At 46.6% G+C, this 16,137-nt stretch overlaps 1 pseudogene; it reads right to left on the bottom strand.

Annotated features, from left to right (window-relative positions):
- Positions 1-4,478: 4,478 nt before the first annotated feature.
- Positions 4,479-10,191, bottom strand: LOC124697125 (annotated as a pseudogene).
- Positions 10,192-16,137: the final 5,946 nt, after the last annotated feature.

The raw sequence follows: 16,137 nt of genomic DNA, 5'->3' as shown, positions 1-16,137 counted from the left end.
TCTGAGTCGGTCCAGCCTTGTGTGTTGTTAGCCAATCTGGCGAGTGTTCTGGTTTGCCGATTTGAACACCCCACCATCTGACGGGAGGGTAAGGAACGCCTACCGCCGTTTGGGTCAGATAAAATTTCTCCCAAACAACTAGTTTTTTTCCCTTGGACTATAAATACCCCTTCTTCCTCCTTGGGGAGGTAAGGTCTACAATTCCCCCCCACCCCCCACCCCATCTCTCTCATACTCCATTATTAAACCTTGAAAAGTTTGCTTCCTCTTTCTTCCCTCCTATGTTCTTGCATCTTCTTGAGGGATATGGCAGAGGGGATCTAGATCAACAATCTTCACCAATCAATTCATCTTCTAAGTGAGGAGAACTCTTGAGATCTAGATCCTGGAGCCATTCGTTGATTTTCTCCTTTGTTTATTCTCTCTTATTCCTCCATAACACTTGTTGCTTTGGTGAGATTTGACCGTGAATGATTTGAACACCTTTGTTGTTCTTACTTTGCATCCATTGCATAATGTTGAGCTCTCCATTATGATTAGTTCGAGTGAGAGACCGTTAGTTTGTTACTCCTGGAGGGTGGTCTTCTAGTTGGCTTGTCGGTTGGTACTCCGGTGACCTCTTCGTGAAATATTGTAAAGATGTTCGGGATTCTCCTTCGTGGAGCCCGTAAAGTGGTTGTGGAGCTTTCCATCTTCGGAGCGGAGAAAAAGCTAACCATAAGAAAAGAGGTTTTGTCCTTCATGGAATTAAGATTCGAATGATCAGAGCGCTGTCGGATTGGATTGCCGTATGCAATAGATACCAACGGAGGAGTCGACCTCTCAATTCTTGGAGGAAGAAGGATATATGTCCTCCCGCCTAGGAGGGATACGTGTAGGTTCATGGATCACCGCGTTTAGAATCTTCACCAAGCCTTCTATAGTCTACTCTATGTTGAATCTAGATCAACTTTTTTTTTGCATTTTCATAGATGGATCTTGGATTTAAATACATACATTAGGTTCTAGTAGTGTTTATAAAGTACAAATAAAGAATTCTCACGAGGATTAAGCGTGTACCTCGGTGTATAAAACCAACAAGGCCTGCCTATATGCTGTTGTAGTGCCACTAGTTTTCGATAAAGAACATATATTAATATCGTGGAGATACCAATTACACCCAGCCTCTGCAACAACATCATGCCCTAATGACATAAATGATGAACACAACGAAAAAAAGAGAAAAAAATTACGGAAAAGAAAGGTCCCGCTACAGAGATCGTTAACTTGAAACAACAACATTGACACCACCAAGACAACACCAGAAGCACAACTTCTCCATTAGCGACGGCTCCAAGAAGGAAACAGTGTACAAACGCTATTGTCGCCCGATCATAGATCTTAGGTTTTCACTCTGAAGAAAGTCCTCTCTCAAAACAATGCCTTCAACAAGAACATTGCCAGACACAACCAATTAAGGCCAGACCTTAGATTTTCACACTGAAAGATAAGACTCTCAACTTCTCCTGTGCAGTCGCGCCCCACATACCAGTCGTTGTTACAAGTCATGAATCGCCAAGCCAATTCCACGTCAGCACCAAGATCCGACCATCATAACTATTCCACCGATCTCGGCTTGATGACCTTTTCCGGTAGCACCATGGAAAGAAAACGAGCTCCATGATATTAACAGCCAACAGAGCTTCGAAGCACCCCCTCGGAAACCAAAAGGTCAGATAAAAAACATGGGTGCGCACGACTGAAATCACCCAATCCAACAATCTTCATGCATTATTCGCACAATGAATTTCGCCGGAGGACCTTTGGGAACACGACAATCCACCCAGACTGGTTGGAACAAGCATCCGACAGATCTTCAAACTTGGTCCGAGGAAGAATCTAGAACCACCACCTTTATTCTTCGACGCGGACGAACATGCCCCCACACCGCCATCCGCCGTCCGACGACGACGAAGGAGGTATGCCTCGCTAAGCCGTCGCCGCCAAGCCCATGACGACTGCAAAGAAGAAGACTCGGCAGCAGGTTGCGATCCCCGGCCAGGAACCCGACGACGCTGCATGGTCAGAAGCAGAACGGCCAGGCCCTCTAGGCTCATATCGGGCCCAGATCAGGCCCGCGCCGCCGCCGCCCAACCGCCGGCGTCCCGCATCCCGTTGCCTTGCTGCCTCCTCCGCCGCACCAAGCTCACCCGCTGCCGCACCTCCCCGCTCAGATGCGCCGCCGGACTTGCCGCCTCCTCTGCCCTCCACCGTTTGGCAGGTCGGGCGCCGCCATCGCCGCCAGCGCCGGCAGCGGCCTGGCCAGGGCAGGCGTGGAGAGGGACGGGATCGTGGTAGATGGATCTCCTCTGGAGCCGCCCGAGGGGGAGCGACCCGGGAGGGAGAGGGAGATCGAGCGGGGAGGGAGTTCCGTAGTTATTGGCTTGGGAACTAGAACACCCTACAAGAAATACCTTGGTGCCCACAGCGGATCGTACATGAGTGCATAGTGCTAACACATCGCCCGGTGTGTGTGTGTGTGTATTGATTGACTATAACACGTACTTTAGGTTAAATAGTTTTCAAAAGGAACTTTCTAGTTACATAAGCCTGCAATAGACAAGTATCTACTCCGAAAATTCCGATTTATTTATAACTATGATTTAAAAAATCCATTCTAAAAGAACTTCCTTCGAGATATATATTAGCTAGAAGTTACAAAGAGAGGTATCTATATTGAAGAAAACTAAATTGATTATAATACATGCATATGCACTAGGATTCATCTAACTGCCACACAATAATACGTGGAGGCATATAGTCTGTCTTTATTAGACCTAGAGGCCACTCGATTTAATGTATGATTATTTTAAGAGGCAGTGTATCAAAATGGAAAAACACACATTGTTTGATAAAAAATATTGTTTTTATTTCGGCGCAAGTATAATCTGCATTAAATCATAATATCGAAGAAACTTTATGTGGTTAATTTTGTTAAGTGCAACTAAGGATGATGATGTATTTTTTTTTCCTTTTGAGAGTTGACTAATTTGTATATGTGATCAGGGGGCGAAGCTAGGGAACTTAAGCATTGGATTTATCTATATAAATCTGTAGTGTAGAACTAAGTGATATAAGGTGCTAATTAGTAGTTTGGCTTTGATTAGTACAAATTCATTGGGTTCATTTGCACTCTAACATTACATGCTGGCTCCGCCACTGTATGTGATGAAATGACATGAAGGAGTATGTTTGTATGGATAGATTTGAACGGAGCCTGTAAATCTGTTGTGGATGCGGTGTTGAAGATTTGAAACCTAGTTTGTTTTGTAGCAATTAACATGTTATTTCTCCCAAATGAAAATTGACTACTTACTAACTAGTGCGGATTGTTATGACCACTATGCTAGAACTATTTTTAAGACTATGTTTGGCAGCGAAAATTAGTGAAATATTATAGTAGAAACAAGAGCGTCGGATCTCTAGCGGTTCCACCACAACAATTTTTTTTTGGAGGGTGCATAAACATTCGAATCAAAGCCATCAATTCGTTTGTGAAATTTTCTCTTTACATTGATCTAACACTGGTGTGGCTAACTCGGTCATACAGTCACTCTAGGCCACATACTCGTGGTGACGTACTAAGACAGATCCTTTACTGAATATAATTTACAACATAAAAGAAAATTGGTTCTATATTGTATCAAAATGACCCGCGGCCATGGTTATACAGATCTCACCATTTGTTCTTCATGTTTATGTTAAGGAGTTCAGTCGCTCAATTGGATCACTTATTTGCATCAAATTTCTTTAGATAAGTTTGCGTCGATTTTGAAGAATAGAAAATGTAATATTTAGTTCCAACTTAGCATAGGAATAGTTTGAAAATAGAAATACAAACATTTTTCTAGATGAAATACCGATGAATAGTTTCATATCTATTTGTCTCTGTTCCAAGCCCTTGTCTTGATATGAACGGTCTGTTTACTGCCTTTAAGGCTCCTCTGATTCATACGATTTGGAGTTGGAATAGATATGAAACTAATTAAAGAGCAATTTTTCTTGAGAGACTCTTTGATTCATATATAGGATCATATCCATAGGAAATAATCTCATGAAACTCGTGTAGTGTAAATTTTATAGAAAAAATAGCATGAGCTTAAACCTCATGAAAAATTCCTTCAACACAATCAAAGAGAATTTCCAACATGATTCCTATTCCTACATTTTTTAATCCTATGAATTAAAGGAGACCCCTTGATATTTGCTTGCTGTCAATCCATTATATATCCCATGCATGGCAAGAACAATGTTTTCTCACGTTAGCATGTACGATTGTCATGTGGCTCGGTGGTTTGTGGATATCGGTCACATTTGTAATCATCAATTTGAGATAAACAACCGTCCATCTTGATCGATCAACATATAGTCATTTTCATTTTCGAAACGCAATTAGGCCCATATAGTTCAAAATAAAAATAGTTCCCGTAAGAATAAAGTTAGAACGAGAACTTGTAGTCCATGTCGTGCTTATACACGTGACCAGGCCTGAGCGTCTGCGACGGGAACTCGGGGTGGTTCACGGCGTCGGGGTACCCTTGCGTCTCCAAGCAGAACCTGTTAGAGATAGAGTTTTGTTATGTTTAAACACGGAACATAGAGTCCGGGTTCCTCTCCCTTACCTCAATGTAATCTCCCTGTTATCGTCTATATAATGAAACGTATCACGAGGGCTCGGATCATCCAAGTAGATCCTATCTACCTGATCTTTTACATGGTATCAGGCCGGCTCTTCCGCCGACGAAACTGATCGCCAAAATCTCCTTCCCCACCGCCGCCACCTTCCAATCTGGCCATGGCGTCCTCTTCCGCGGCGCCGATCAACCTTGGCCAGCCTCCGTCCGACAAATTGAATCGGGCAAACTACACAGGGTGGCATGCCTAGGTTCTCCCTCCGATCCGTGGCGCGCGCTTGTTTGGACTTCTTGATGGCACCGACGCGGCCCCGCCGGAGAAGATTGAGGTGCAACCTGCTGACAAAGAAAAAGATCAAACCCCGACTACTACGCCGAACCCAGCCTACGACTCGTGGATCTCCCGCGATCAGATCGTTTTGGGCTATCTCCTTCAGTCGATCGGACCCGAGGTCCTTCCTCATGTCCAACGCATCGAGACTGCTGCCGGCGTCTGGCAAGCAGTTGAGGAGATGTTCGCCTCGCAATGCCAGACCAAGGTCACGAACCTGAGAATTCAACTGGCAAATACGAAGAAGCTGCAGATGTCCACCTCTGCCTATCTCACGAAGATGCAAAGTATCGTTGACGAACTTGCTGCGGCCGGCGAGATGATTCCGGTGCGGGAGCATGTCTCCTTCATCCTTGAAGGCCTTGGCTCGCCCTACAACGCCCTCGTCGCTGCTCTCGGTGTTGTGCCGACGCCTCCCACCCTGGCCTCTCTCTACGCCCAGCTTCATGCGTACGATCATCGCTAGGAGATCCTGGGAGGCAGCCCCGCGATGGACTTCGAAACATCTGCAAACAGCGCCCAGCGCCAAGGCCGTGGACGCTCGTATGACCGTGCACGCGGTGACCGCGGTCACCGCGGTGATCGCGGCGACTACACTGATCGGCGTGACACCCGCCGTGAGGATCAACGTGACGACCGCCCGCCTCGCTAAGGACGTGGAGGAGGGCGCGCCCCTGCTGGTGGGGGTCGTGGCCGTGGACGTGGCCGGCGTCGCACGACGCCCTGGGTCGACGTAACCTGCCAGATCTGCGGCAAGGAGGGCCACCCGGCTAGAGATTGTTGGTGGCGCTTCCAGGAGGATGACGACGACTCTAATGACAAGGAGGCCCATGTTGCCTCATATGGTGTTGACACCAATTGGTACCAGGACAGCGGTGCTACTCATCACATCACCGGGGAGCTGAACAATATGACTGTCCGTGACAAGTACCGCGGCAACGACGGGGTCAACACAGCAAGAGGTCATGGTATGATTATTTCACATGTTGGTCATTCTACTGTTCGTACCCCTGCACACAATTTTCATCTTAGTGATGTTCTCCATGTTCCACATGCATCTAAAAATCTTCTCTCTGTACATAAATTCACATATGACAATCGTGTTTTCATTGAGTTTCATCCGTTCTTCTTTTTGATCAAGGACCAGGTCACGAGGAGAGTAATTCATAGAGGGAGATGTGTTGGGGGGCTTTATCCACTCATATCGTCATTGGTATCTTCATCACAGTCTCCCAAGCATGCATGTGTTGCCGCCAAGCCCTCTCAAGCAAGGTGGCATAGTCGTCTAGGTCATCCGTCTTCAGTCATTGTTAGACAAATCATTAGCAAAAATAAACTTCTCTCATTAAGAGATTCTAGCCTAGAGTCAGTGTGTGATTCATGTCAGCGAGCTAAAAGTCATCAGCTTCCATACCCTGTATCCACTAGTGTTTCTACTGCCCCTCTTCAGTTAATCTATTCTGATGTATGGGGTCCTGCTCCTACTTCTGTAGGTCGTCATGATTACTATGTAAGCTTTATTGATGATTATAGCAAGTTTACTTGGATCTATTTGCTCAAAAGAAAGTCTGATGCTTATTCTGCCTTTATTAACTTCCAAAAACTTGTTGAGCGTCAACTTGATGCTAAGATCCTTACTGTTCAGTCAGATTGGGGAGGTGAGTATGAGAAATTAAACTCACTTTTCCAGTCACAGGGTATATCTCATCATGTTTCCTGTCCCCATGCCCATCAACAAAATGGGGCTGCCGAAAGAAAACATCGACACATTGTAGAAGTTGGTCTAGCTCTTCTTGCTCATGCTCACATGCCCTTAAAATTTTGGGATGAGGCCTTCCTAACTGCCACCTATCTCATCAACATGCTTCCTAGCAAAGTCATTAATAATGATACCCCTGTTCATCGTCTCTTAGGAACCAAACCATCATACAGTTCTCTTCGTGTTGTTGGTTGTGCATGTTGGCCTAACCTTCGCCCATACAATAAACGCAAACTTGCCTTTCGTTCCACTCAATGCGTCTTTCTGGGTTATAGTGCTCGCCACAAAGGGGTTAAGTGTCTTGAAGTATCCACTGGCCGTGTCTATATTTCTCGAGATGTTGTCTTTGATGAAGAGGTTTTTCCCTTCAAAAATCTGCATCCTAATGCTGGAGCTTTACTTCGCAAAGAAATTCTGTTGCTTGATCCGTCTCTTCATACCTTTGTGTCAGGGGGCGACCAGAATAGTAATCATCATGCTGATAATATTCCTGCTACTAACCCTGCTGTGAGTACTCCCTTTGTTGTTCCCCAGGCTTCTCCAGCTCATGAGCAAATCGCCGGACAAAATCTCGCTCAAAATGGTGTTCAAATCAGCCTAAACGGCTCACATGAAATAATGGAGGAAGAAGATAGTAGCACAGGACACGAGGTGGATCCGCTGCCAACATCCACCTCAGGATCGCTGGGATCCTCCTCGGGATCAGCTCGATCCGCCTCGGATCGCGCGGCCACCAACCGCGCGCGGTCTGCGCGCCCACCTGGCGATCTGACGCCGCCTGCTGCGGCAGCACATGCGCCTGCCCGGTCTCTTGGCGCGTTCGGATCGTCTGCGCCCTCTCCCGGCCACACAGCGCCTTCTGCTGCAAACACACCTGCGCCCACAGGATCCATTGCGCCGAGTTCGTCCGGATCTGCTGATGAAGGCTCCGGATCTGCTGTGTCCGGTCAATCTGTGCCCCAGCATGTGCCTCCTTCGCCTCCTATTACGCGTGCTTCCCGTGGTATTCGCAAACCAAAAATGTACACCGATGGTACTGTACGCTGGTATTGATTATGAATATACATTCAGTCCAGTGGTGAAGATAGCAACAGTACGTCTTGTCTTGGCTATCTCAGTCTCCAGGGGATGGAGGGGATGGAGTTTGCGACAGTTAGATGTCAAGAACGCGTTTCTTCATGGTGTTCTGGAAGAGGAAGTTTATATGCGACAGCCACCTGGCTATGAAGATTCAAGGTACAAAAATTATGTGTGTAAACTGGACAAGGCACTTTATGGGTTGAAACAGGCTCCTCGTGCATGGTACTCTCGCTTGAGCTCTCAGTTGGTTAAATATGTGTTTGTTGCCTCCAAGTCAGACACCTCCTTGTTCATATATCGCCACAACAAGGTTACCATGTTCATGCTTATATATGTTGATGATATTATAGTGGCCAGTTCGTCACCAGCTGCCACTGATGCCTTGCTTAAGGTTCTTGGTAAAGCATTTGCTCTCAAAGATCTTGGTGACCTTCATTATTTCTTGGGTCTTGAAGTGCACAAAGTACATGATGGCATTGTTCTTAATCAAGCCAAGTATGCTCAGGATATTTTGGCCCGTGTTGGCATGACTCATTGTTCTGGCTCGCCTACCCCTCTCTCGTCTTCTGAGAAGATCACTGCAAGGGAGGGAGATATGCTAGGTCCTGAAGACAGTACCAAATACAGAAGTATGGTTGGTGCATTGCAGTATCTTACTCTCACAAGACCCGACATTTGTTATGCAGTCAACAAAGTGTGTCAGTATTTGCATGCTCCTACTACTGTTCATTGGACGGCTGCAAAGCGAATTTTGCGATATGTGAAGCATACTATGAGTTTTGGCTTGACATTTCTCAGGTCACATTCAACACTACTGAGTGCTTTTTCTGATGCTGACTGGGCTGGTTGTGTAGATGATCGTCGATCAACTGGTGGTTTTGCTGTGTTCTTTGGACCAAATCTTATTTCCTGGAGTGCCAAGAAACAAGCCACTGTCTCCAGGTCAAGCACTGAAGCAGAGTATAAGTCAGTAGCAAATGCTACAGCTGAAGTCATTTGGGTACAGTCATTACTTCAAGAGCTTGGATTCAAGTTGAAGCAACCGCCATGTTTGTGGTGTGATAACTTAGGAGCAACATATTTGTCAGCAAATCCAGTCTTCCATGCCAGAGCCAAACACATTGAGATAGATTTTCATTTCGTCAGAGAACGAGTTTTGAAGAAGCAATTGGAGATTCGTTTCATTCCTTCCAAGGATCAAGTTGCTGATGGTTTTACAAAGCCGCTTCCTGTAAGGAACTTTGAGTAGTTTAGATTTAATCTCAACTTAAGAAAGTTGTGATTAAGGGAGGGTGTTAGAGATAGAGTTGTGTTATGTTTAAACACGGAACATAGAGTCCGGGTTCCTCTCCCTTACCTCAATGTAATCTCCCTGTTATCTTCTATATAATGAAACGTATCACGAGGGCTCGGATCATCCGAGTAGATCCTCTCTACCTGATCTTTTACAGAACCCGCCGTACCGCTCGTACACCTTACCACCCTTCCCCTTGATCGTGTTGTTGAGCCCGTTGCCGATGTAGAGTTGCATCGCCGGCTGGTTGGCCCACAGCTCCAGCCCGCGGCCGGACGCGCTGTGACGGACCGCCGCCACCTTCCGCATGCCCACCCCATCGATCACATAGCTGGTGTCGTACCCAACGAGGCCCTTGCCTCCGCTGACATTCCGGATGCGCGCGCCGATCGGCGTCGGCGTCCGGAAGTCGTAGTTGGTGCCGGCGACCGGGTCCACTCTGCCGGAGGACGGCAGGAGCTCGTCGTCCAATGGGATGTACCGCGACGCGGAGAGCTGGAGCGTGTGGCCCAGCACGTCGCCGCTGCCCTGCCCGCCCAGGTTCAGGTACATGTGCTGCAGGAAGTTCACGGGCGTGGCCTTGTTGAGAGCCGCCGCGTTCGTGCGAACGCTCAGGGTGTACGGGCTCGACAATTGGTACGTTGCGTACACCTCCAAATCTCCAGGAAATCCTGCTTGACAATCGATCACCAGTCGTAAGCACCATGTTACCCGGCCGATTATAACTTTGGAACAAAGAGCTAGGATCACTGGTATCACGCACCTTATTCTCCGTCGAAGCTGCGGTAGAAAAATGTGATGTATGGGGAGTGGCCGCCGCCGACGTACTCCTTCACCGTCCATATGACTTTGCTGAATCCCCTGTGACCACCTAGAGTAGGAAGGGAAATTTTCAGTTTGCGCCTCTGAACTCTTACACTACCATGACAGCAACACCCAGACGTACGTACGGGAGCAAACTGCAATGCATACCATGGATTGTGTTCCTGCCGTCGTTGATGTACGTGTGGTATACTTTGCCGTCGAGACCGAACCGGCCCCTGTGAAAGTGCATGGAGCTCCCATGTGTGGTTTTGGTAATTAATGACAATCCCTATGGACTAATGTTTGCATTGAGTTATATTTGTAGGAGTTTTCCATAGGCAATGCTTGAACCATATATTGGCTTCAAGGTTGCATTAAGAAGAAATTGATGAAGGATATCAAGTATCAAGTATGTCTTGAAGATGAAGATGAAGTGAGCCCTCAAAGTTAACTTCAAGACATCAACATGATGAAGAATGAAGAAATGAAGTGCAAGTTCAAGATGAGCCATCTCTAATAGATCATTTGCTTGAAGCTTGCCATCCATATGGTGATCATGGATATGTGAAGATGTGCCGAAGAAGAAGCTCTCCCATGGTGGATTATGGGGGAGCAATCCACAAGACTTCATCAAGCAAGCACAATGAAGAAAGGCGTTCCATCTTGTTGTGATCAAGATCGTCTTCATCAAGCTCAAGAGGAACGCGCAAGGTTAAGGTTTGCTCTTGATAGGGTTTCTTTCTTACCGGTCTCATGGTGTAGTTGGAGACCGGTTTATAGTTTAGTTGCCGTACTATCAAGAGGGCTCTCGAGTGAGTAACTCGATCGCATCGTTCGGAGAGAGCTCAAACCTTTGCATCATTGCATCATATTTCTTGGTTGTTATTTGGATCTTATCCATGTGGTGATTTAGAGCTTGTGTTTATTTCCATAGCAAGCTCTAGTTCATCGAAAACGGATTCCGCATGAATCACTTGTTGCGTTTTCGATATTGGAGCTTTTCTCGGTTTCTCGTATTGAGAGGTTTCACTCTAAAATACATAGAAAAACCTACCCCACTTGTTCTTAAGATTTTCACTCTTTGTGGGGTAGCTCTTGTCATCTTTTTTACAACAAAATTGGTTTCACCTAAATCTGAGTTTCCTAACTCAAGTTGTTGCATTTTCCATATTGGAGGTTTTACCGGTTTGCTGTTTATAGATAGGTAAAACCTTTATCCATTTGTTTCTATCCTACCTTACTGTACTATGATGGTTTCCTGCATGATCTTATAGAGATTTTTACTAGCTTCGAAACGAGCCCAAGATCATCAAAATCGGAGTCCGGATGCAAAAATTATTCAAGTTTCCGTGAAGCAGTTTTCTGGCCGGAAGTTGGTCGGAAGTTCCAGTGGCCGGAACTTCCGCCCTAGTTCCGGCGAACTTCCGGAAATGACGATTCTGCACGCAAAAGTATACTGTAAGCTTTCCGGGGACGCCCGAGTTCACCCGGAAGTTGGCCGGTACTTCCGGGGGGCGGAAGTTCCGCCCCAAATGACCGGAAGTTCCGGTTTTGACGAGTTTTGTGCATAACGGGCAGATTTCTCTTGCCCTATTTAAGGGGGTCTTCTTCCCCAAAGTTCCCCAACCGTTTGAGCTCGTTTTTGCCTCCATTGTTGACCTTCTTTGAGCTTGCTATCTCCCTCTCCCTCCCATGAATCTTGCATCTATTTGAGAGATAGATAGAGGAGATCTAGATCTACACCTTCACCAATCAAATCCCTCTCTTTGTGAGGGGAATCCACTAGATCTAGATCTTGGAGAAATTTGGTTCCTCCTCCTATTTGTTCTTCCTCTCTTATTCCCCCAATAGCTTTTGTAGCTCTGTTGGAATTTGAGAGAGAAGGACTTGAGCATCTTTGTGGTGTTCTTGCCATTGCATTTGGTGCATCGGTTTGAGTTCTCAACGGTGATTCGTGGAAGTGAAAGCAAGAAAGTTGTTACTCTTGGGTTCTTGGAACCCTAGACGGATTTGAGGCCTTTGTGGCGATTTCTTGGGAGCCTCCAATTAAGTTGTGGATGCGTGCCCCAAGCTTTGTGTAAGGCCCGGTTTCCGCCTCGAAGGAAATCCCTTAGTGGAACCGTGACCTAGGCCTTTGTGGCGAGGGTCACCGGAGATTTAGGTGAGGCGCCTTCGTGGTGTTCGGTGTGTGGTGTGAGTACCGCATCTTGGGGTGAGGCCTTTGTGGCGTTGGTGTGCATCGAGCAACCACACCTCAAGGTGAGCCTCTTGTGGCGTTCGGGAGCACTAAGCCACCGCACCTCTCCACCGGAGATTAGCACTCGCAAGAGTGTGAACTTCGGGATAAATCATCGTCTTCCGCGTGCCTCGGTTATCTCTATACCCGAGCTCTTTACTTATGCACTTTACCTTGTGATAGCCATCGTGCTTGAAGTTATTTATATCTTGCTATCACATACTTGCTTGTATTGCTTAGCATAAGTTGTTGGTGCACATAGATGAACCATTGCTTAGAATAAGTTGTTGGTGCACATAGGTGAACCATAGTATATAGGCTTTGGGCTTGACAAAGTAAACGCTAGTTTTATTCCGCATTTGTTAAGCCCATCTCGTAAAAGTTTTAAATCGCCTATTCACCCCCCTCTAGGCGACATCCGTGTCCTTTCAATTGGTATCGTAGCAAGGTCTCTCATTATTAGGCTTCACCGCCTTGAGAGTAAAGATGTTGGTTAGGGGATTAGCGCACAATAACTTGTTTATATTTGATGGCACAAATTATGATCTATGGAAAATTTATGTGCTTAATATTTTGCGGCGTATGTCCCCGGACATGGAGCGATTTCTTGACATGGGTTTTTCTTCTCCTAAGGATCCTCAAAATTTATCTCTTGAGGAAGAGAAAAACTCTTGCCTCGATGCTCTTGCTTCTCATGTGTTTTCCATTGTTGTGAGCAATGTAGTTACTTCTTCAATCATGCCTTTTGGGAGCGCTCATGAATTATGGACAAAGCTTCAAGATAAATATGATGTGTCCAATATCATTGAGGATGATTGTTTTGCTTCCACTTCCGGCCGTGATGAGTTCTCATCTTCATCCACTTCACCAAAGTGTGGTAAGACATAAGGTAATGATATGGTGAGTGGTGATGAAAATTGCAATGTTGATATTGAGCTTACTAGTGATGATTCTTCATCTCTATCTCATTGCAATGCTTCATCTTTGGACTTAAACACATCTAGCACTAGAAATGATTTACATGCTTGTGTTGATAGTCCTTGCATATCATGTGTAAGTTGCTTGAATAAATCTCATGATGATATGCTTGATTTGTCTTGTGGCCATGATAAAAATGCTTCTATTTCCTCTAGTTGTTGTGTGGCTAACAATGTAGAGGAAACCAAAGATTCTATTGGTCAAGACAAGATCTTGAAAGGAGCCTCAAGTAACTCCTCATCCCTATCTCACGGTTCTCATATATGCCTTATGGCCAAGGGCTCCATGATAGCTCCTACCATGGAACCTAACATTTCTCATGGTGATAAGGATGAGGATGAATATGAAGAAGAGGATTGGTTTGTCTCTCTACACGATAAGGGTAAGAATGTATTCAAGGTTCTTTGCAAAGATAAAATTGCTTGCTCCCACTTCTTTGAAATCTTGACTACCGCTATTGAGAGCCAAAAACTTATTTGGATGCATGAGAACACCATTGATAAAAAGGGTGCTCTTGAACGAGAGTATGCCAATGATGTAGCATCCTTAAAGAATGACCTTGAAGAAGAACAAGAGACCGTAGCCTCTCTTGAGGAGCAACTTGAAACCCTTGAGGTGTCTCAAAATGAAATATTTGCTAAACTCACTAAAGAAAGAGACCATGCTAAAGCTAAATTAAAATTGCTTAAAAATGAAAAGTCCAAAGTTGGTGTTGGTCATGATAAACTTGTTAAGGATCTAGATGATCTAGACAAGGCCCACAAGGCCTTGGAGAGCGAACACTCTATCCTCACCAAGTCATATGAGCAACTACAAGCTTCATATTTAAAAGAGCATGCTATGTTACCCTCTATTCTTGGTATGTCTTGTGATGATGCTTGTGCTACTAACTCTACTTGTGAAGCATCTATATTGAAGGAGAATGTTGAGCTAAGGGCTCAACTTGATTTGCTAACTTGCAATTATGGGAAATTGGAAGAAAATCATGCAAAGCTTTCTAGCTCCCATGAGGATCTTCTAGCCTCTCATGATAGGCTAAAGTTAGCTCATGAGGCTATCATGTCAAAGGCAACACCTTGTGAGCCTCATGTGGATACTAGCACTACTACTCAAAATGCTATATTGCCATGTGCTAGTCCTAGTAATTCATCCACTCATAATATTGCTAAATCTTGTGATGAATTATCTTCCTTGCCTTGTTGCTCTAACAATGAAGATTCTACTTCCTCTAGTACTTGTGTTGTTACTAACCATGTAGAGGAAATCAAAGAGCTCAAGGCCCAAGTCACTTCTTTGAAGAATGACTTGGTAAAGGGTCATGAAGGGAAATGCAAACTTGACACGATGTTGAGTATGCAACAATCCCCCAATGACAAGAGTGGACTTGGATTCAAATCCAACAACAAGAACAAGTCCAAGAACAACAACAAGAAGAAGGGCCAAGTACAAGTCAAAGACCCGGCCAAGATTGTTTGCTTCAAGTGCAATATTTAAGGGCACCATCACTACAAGAAAAGTTCTGATAGACAACGTCTCAAAATCGTCCGCTAAGGGGTATTTTTCGTCGCCCATGGGCCTAACCCGACGATATGGGTTCTGTTGTGGAAACTGCGTCAGGCAAAGTCCAACGACGTTTTTTTCGGTCCGTTGCGCTTGGGCGCCCTTCCGCCACGGAAATCGGACCGTTGCGCAAGTGTTTCCGGGAGCCCGTTGACTGCTGACGTCATGCAAGCCGACACGTGGCGGACGCCGTTAACCGCGCGCTAACGGCGTTAACCGGCTGAAACCCCGTGGTAGATGGTAGGCCCACACGAGGCCTGCCACGTCTTAAGCGGGCCGGGCCAGCTGACATAGTTTGACCGGTCAACTATATAGCCGGGCTGGTCCATTAGTTACGTGGGCCGGGCCTAACCTCTAAGGTTGACTGGTCAAAACTTAAATGGGCCGGCCCATTTAACATGTGGGGTCCACCTTACAGCTCATCGGGCCGGCCCAAGAAGCAAGTGGGCCGGGCCGAAACACAGGTGGGTCCCACTTTCCCGTTAAAGGGCCGGCCCATTTAGTGTGTGGGGTCCACCGTGTAGCAAGTGGGCCGGCCAAAAACACAGGTGGGTCCCACTTTCCAGTTAAAGGGTCGGCCCATTTAGTATGTGGGGTCCACCATATAGCAAGTGGGCCGGCCCAACAAGATAGTGGGCCGGGCCAAAAACACAGGTGGGTCCCACCTTCCTGTTAAAGGGCCGGCCCATTTGGTGTGTGGGGTCCACCATATAGCAAGTGGGCCGGCCCAACAAGATAGTGGGCCGGGCCAAAAGCACGGTGGGTCCCACCTTCCCGTTAAAAGGCCGCCCATTTAGTATGTGGGGTCCACCATATAGCAAGTGGGCCGGCCCAACAAGATAGTGGGTCGGGCCAAAACACATGTGGGTCCCACTTTCCCGTTAAAGGGCCGGCCCATTTAGTATGTGGGGTCCACCATATAGCAAGTGGGCCGGCCCAACAAGATAGTGGGCCGGGCCAAAAACACATGTGGGTCCCACCTTCTCGTTAAAGGGCCGGCCCATTTACCATGTGGGACCACCATATACCAAATGGGCTGGCCCAACAAGATAGTGGGCCGGCCCAATAAGCATGTGGATCCCACTATCGTGTAACCGGGCCGGCCTACTAAAGAAGTGGGCCGGCCCAAAATGAAAGTGGGTCCCACACTACTGTAAGTGGGCCGACCCAATCTGTTGTAGTGCCCTAGACTACAAGAAAAGTTGCCATGGCCGACGAAGTTGAAGTCGCGCCGTGGTTGCTGGTGTACCATGGCCGACGATTTTGGGTCCCTCCGTGGTGCATGTCAAAACTTTTTTTTCTCGTTTTTGAGGCCACCTAGCCCGACGAAAGCGGCCAAAACGTCGCGTATGGTGGCCCGGGACGTGGTGCATCGCGAATTCTCGGGTTCGCCGGCCGAGTCAACGCAAATCCGCACCGCCG

Source organism: Lolium rigidum, chromosome 3, assembly GCF_022539505.1.
Source record: "Lolium rigidum isolate FL_2022 chromosome 3, APGP_CSIRO_Lrig_0.1, whole genome shotgun sequence".
NCBI classification, from domain to species: Eukaryota; Viridiplantae; Streptophyta; class Magnoliopsida; order Poales; family Poaceae; genus Lolium; species Lolium rigidum.
The sequence above is the reverse complement of the archived record's forward strand: the minus strand, read 5'-3'. Positions and strand labels throughout refer to the sequence as shown.